Here is a 6,000-nt window from a genome sequence, read left to right on the forward strand (position 1 = left end):
GCCCACGTCCAGCACATCATGAATGTCTCCTTTGAGTTTGCCACATTCCATGGGAGCTGGAGGCATGCAGAGACCCAGGCCCATCTTAAACAACGGACGGCAGTACCGCAGGATCTCCTGGAACATCACCCTGCTTCCCTACCCAGCAAATGTCATCAGGAAGACACTCAAGGAGCAACTGACAAACTTCCTCCACGCAAACAGCTCCAGGCAACCGGCACCAGACCATCTTCCATAGTAATCACACCACTGCAACCGTCATAATTGCCACCACCAACAACTTTGCCCTGCTCAACAATGGTGAGACCACCCCCCTTGACCTCTCAACGGCATTCTACACCATGTGCTACCACAGTGTTAGCTCACACATCTCCAACACTGGTATCCAGAGGAGGGCCCAGGATTAAATCACCAAGTAGCTCACCAGCAAGGCCCAGGGAGTCGGCCTCCACCCTTCAGCATGTGGTACACTGGGGTCATCTGGCCCATGCCCCAGGGCTCATCTCTCAGCGTGACGATCTTCTATGTCTCCATGACCCCCCTCTCCACCATCACATGCACACACGTCCTCATCATCATCTCGTATGCCATTGACACCCAGCTGCTCCTCACCCTCACCAAAGACCCAGCCATTGCCAGATCCAACCTTCAAGAAGGCATGAGATCCGTTGACGAATGGCTGAACATCAGCCACCTGAGGCTGGACTTGGACAGGACTGAGGTCATCATCTGAGGATTGTCCCCTTACGGCTGGGTCAACTCCTTGTGTCCCACCGGCCTGGGCACCGCACCAGCACCCAGTGGCCACGCACGCAAGCTGGTGTTCATCATGGACTCATCGCTCACAATTACCATGCAACTCAACACCATCTGTACCTCATGCTGCAACACCCTCCGCATGCTGCAAATGATTCACAGATAGATCCACTCCAAGGCAAGACAGACCGTCCCCCAGGTCCACGACACCAGCCGGGTCAACTACAGCAACGCCCTCTACGGAGGAACAACAGCAAAACTGCAGGAGAACTTGTCCACATCCAGGATGCATCCGCACACCTCATCTTCAACATCCCCCGCCCCAGCCACATCACCGTCCACCTGAGATAGCTACAATGGCTCACTGTCTGCTGCAGGATCACCTTCAGACTCCTCACCCACACTCAGGAGGCAGTCCACAACCCCAGACCCAAAACCGACCTTGGATGTCTGTCATCCAACACCCCGTTGGCCCAACTCCGTGCAGCCAACCTTGCCCTGGCCACCATTCATCACATCCACAGAACAACTGCATGCAGGAGATAGTTCTCCCAACTCGCCAAACAGACCTGGGACTCCCTCCCCGGGCACCTCCACATGACCCATGACCTCTACGCCTTCATGATACTCTTCCAAATTGGTCTGTCCAAGCAGTATTGCAAGCCCCCCCTCAGCAGCTTGAGGCCATCACGGGTGAGTATTGGGCTCCATGTCTGTATTTGATGATACATTGTGACCCATGTGTGTCCTCGACCGGACTCAGATCCCAGTGTATGGATGGCTGGAGGTAGTTCCACACTCAGGCATACTTTGACATATCCCCACACGTATGTTGTGGACTCATGCGTAATGACTGCAACATCAAAAAAAAATTTTTTTAATTATAGGTCTGGCGCGTGATTTGTGCAAGAAAAAGGTGCAATACAGGGACCATAGAATCCAAAGTTCCCAGGGGGAGATGGGATCCTTGGCATTTGAAAGCAGCAGAGTCCAGACCACAGTGTTTGGCATCATTGGTCAGACTGTCACCAGCAAGTCCATGTGGCAAAGAATGTCAGTCAATGAGGTGATGCTGTTGCACATGAAGGCCAGGTGCCAGGCCAGGTGACCTAGGAGATGTGGATGGGCCGCTGCCTCTCACGGTCTTTTCCGTGGACGACCCACCTTCCTCAGGGGATCCTCAGATGCAGGCCTTGACGATGCTTGGGACGCTCCGTCGGACAAATCCTCCTCCTTCTCCCTCCCTGTGGCTGGTGGTGGTCTTCACCTGGTGGCACAGGGAGGGTTGCCCATGTTGTCTGCGATCCGACAGAGTGAATGGCTTATGTCCCTTTGCACCGCCAGGAGCTCAGCCAGTCTTGCCTCCATCCGTCCTTGGTGTTCTTGTTGACTGGCGTGTTGCTCGGCCTGCTGGTTCTTCATCTCTGTGATGGTCCCCTTTATCTCTGTGAGTGTCCCAACTACCTGGCTGATCTCCCTGGTGTCACGCCGGTATGCCTTCATGATGTTGTATATGTGTGACATACCGGTCTCTTCAGCTGGCTGGTCAGGTTCTCGCCTCCGCCTGCCTCCACTCCCACAACCCCTGCCCACATGAGCCTGGCCTGCGGTTGTGGGCACATCGGGTCTACGGGACCCCTGAGGGATGGCAGTGGTGGTGTTGTCTGCCTCCTCCTGGTTGCCCGGCGAACCTTGTCCCTCCTGGTCAGACTGGCTCAGTTGTTCACTGCGGGCAGGGCTCCTTGGTGTCTCCTGGGATGTGGCAGGAATGGGGGTGGTGGTTGGCACAGATGTTCCTGAACCAGGTGCTGCAGGGGCTTGGACAGCAGAGGGTCTAGGTCGGTCGGGGTCATCCGCAGAGTGTTGAGAGGCGTTGCTGCCGGTGGGATCAGGTTCCTCCCGAGCCTGGGACTGAGATTCATCACGTTGCCCTGTGTATGAGAGACAGACAATGTTAATGCTGTTTCATGCAATATCCATGTTTCATACACATTCTAGTTGGCACTGTTCCTCCAGGCAGTTGTATGTGCCTAGCATTCTCCTCAATGTTCACTTGTGGATGGGTATGTTGCGGGGGACAGATTGATATGTGTTCCTGAGTCTTTGACTGGTTGATTTTTGGCTTGGATGCTTCTTCGGCTATGTATTGGTCTTGTTGTGTTACATGTCCATTGTGACAGTGGGTAAATCCATTGCCTGTCCCGGGGGTGTCTGCTTGTGTAAGGGGTGTGTGTGACAGGGCCTGCTGGTGGGTGTAGTGTGATTTGGCACTGGGGCTCCCAGGTGATGTAGCTGTCCCCCCATGGAGCATGCTGCCATGACAGTGAGTGTGAGTTCCTGTCCTAGATATCGGACCTTGTTGTCTTGGTGTTTGTGTTTGCACTGGTCACAGGAGGGCCTTGTGCTGCCTACACCAGGGCCCAGTGTCAGCTATCTTGTCAGTACTTTCACAGTCCCTGTGCATTGAGCATGGTGCATGGGTATGTACCTGGGCCATATGGGATGAGGGCAATTGTGTCTAATTTGGAGTTCAACAATGCGTTTTGTGACACCCACCCTCCCAGCATACCGGACATCCATTCTTGGGTTAGTGCTTCGTGTAGCATGGGACATAGCATGGCTTTGCTTTCTCAATGGGGCATACACATGATAGTGGCATTAGCTTTGTTTTTGACTGTGGTTCTGGCCAGTGAGTGTTTGGAGGTAGTTGCATGCATTCTGTGTAGTTGGAGTGTGGATGCCATTACCCCCATGTTACATAAGTTGTTTGTGTACTCACCAGGCTCTGGAACTCCTTGAAGTCCATGTACTCCCACCGGCGGAAGCAGGGCCATCACCTTCTCCCCCCAGGGATGGAAATGTACTGGTCTGCGGGGCCCACCACCTCCAGTGATGTTGCTCTGGGCGTAGTCGTCATTCATTTTTCGCTTGACTGACCTCCGCAGATCGTACCACCTGGCTTGGCATTCAGTCCTGGTCCTTCTGATGGGTGCAACAGCATTCACCCTATTGCCGATCCTCTGCCACAGCCATGATTTTTCAGCTATGCTGGTCTGTCTGACCAATGTTCCAAACAGCTGTGGCTCGACTCTGATGACTTCATTGACAAGAATCTCCAGCTCCTCCCTTGTGAACTTTGGATTCTTGTCTGTGGGCATGGAGTGGGGTGAGGGTGTGGATGGTTGTGGGTGTGTGGGTCTAAATGTGAAGTTGTGGGTCTGAATGTGAAGAGGGGGTATGTGTGAAGGAGGTTGTGTGAAGGTGTATATTTTAAGGTGGATGGGTGCAGTTGTTGGTGTGTGCTCTCTAGCTGCAGTGAGTCTGTTGCAAAGGCTCATGGTTTGTGTGTGTGGGCCCTTTTTATTGGTCCATTTGTGGGTGGGCCTCAGTTTGAATTTTTGGGGGGTGTGTTATAAGGGGTGGTTGTGAGTTTGCCCCGCTGTTTGCCTGTTTGGATGTGGCCAGGTCTGTCATATCCATGTTTTGTGCACTGTATTCGTGTTTTGTGGTGTTGTGGGAGTCGAATAGACCCTCCTTGTGCTGTTTTACATTGCCTATGTACGGTGCGTACATATGCAATGTTGTTGTGAGGTGCGTACATACGCGATGTTGGGGTACGCACCATACATACGCGATGTTGTAAGGTGCGTACATACGCGATGTTGGCGTACGCACCGTACATACGCGATGTTGGGGTACGCACCGTACATACGCGATGTTGTTGTAAGGTGCGTACATACGCGATTTTGGCGTACGCACCGTACATACGCGATGTTGGGGTACGTACTGTACATACGCGATGTTGTTGTAAGGTGCATACATACGCGATGTTGGCGTAGCACCATACATGCGCAATGTTGTTGTAAGGTGCGTACATACGTGATGTTGGCGTACGCACCTTACATGCGCGATGTTGGGGTACACACTGTACATACGCGATGTTGTTGCAAGGTGCGTACATACGTGATGTTGGTGTAGCACCGTACATGCGCGATGTTGTAAGGTGCGTACATACGCAATGTTGTTGTAAGGTGCGTACATACGCGATGTTGGGGTACGCACCGTACATACGCGATGTTGATCTAAGGTGCGTACATATGCATGGGGGGGCATGTACGACTCGTACCCCTGTACGACTCGCATCCCGGGAACAACTTTTCCCGGGATACGAGTCGTACAAAGTTTGCTTCGTAGCGGGTAAAGTCATTCCCCATGTACGGGACGTTTTCCGTACGAATCCTAAATCAGAAAGCCGGTCCGGATCGTACTTGTATGGTCGGACTGTATTTTTAGGATTCGTACGGAAAAGTGTCCGGGTCCGTCTCGTACAACTTTTCCCGATCCAATTCGTACGGATCGGACCAATCCGTATGTATTTTTCCTGTACGAATCGTACTTCACGGGTGGGACGGGACTTGTACGATTCGTACGGGCAAAATTACGGATATGAGTCGTACGAAACAAAAAAAATACAGGATCGGAATCGACGCCTTAATGTTTCAGTATCTTCTGCTAAATCTATTTCTTCTTCTCCTACAAACACATTTCTATAGTACTCATTATTTTTTAACAGATACAATGATGCCTTTTGCACTTTTCTAACATCCACTAACTCTTGCCAGATGTTCTTATTCTTAGTAGGAACACCATTAACTAGAATGACTAGTGGCTCATTTTCTGCATGGTCTACACCAATAGTTTCAATATTTTTCCTTAAGTCTAACGGTAAATACACAACTCTTCCTTTCAATCCTCTTTGCAACTCTGATGGAGGTAATTTACCTGTTTTAGGCTCCATACGAACAATAGCCTGAAATGGGTGAACACATTGAATGAGAATAGACTCATACGTATTTAAATCTGTCAGCTCTGGAGGAATAGCAACCGACTCTAGATTATTATGAATTGCTCTAGCAGGCATTTTATTCTCATCTAATTTGTTATAACAATATTTGCAAATACGCTGCTCAGATCCCTAATCAAAACAATCCTCTACCAGCAAATAAGTTGCAAATTCCATCCACTTATCATTATCTTCTATTTCACTTTTTAAATACAGATTGACACCCCTAGTCTGATTTTTATAGTGAGTTCGCCGACAACAAATACAAGAAACATTTGGTCTTTCACCTGAAATTACCTTAAACTTTGTGATTTCATCCTCAAACTTTTTTGTAATCACAGGTTCTACATTGTCTTCAACATTTTCTTCTACTAATGTCACAGTTTCTCCATTCTCTTGCT

The sequence above is a fragment of the Triturus cristatus genome, chromosome 4_1 (genome assembly GCF_964204655.1).
Source record: "Triturus cristatus chromosome 4_1, aTriCri1.1, whole genome shotgun sequence".
Lineage (NCBI taxonomy): Eukaryota > Metazoa > Chordata > Amphibia > Caudata > Salamandridae > Triturus > Triturus cristatus.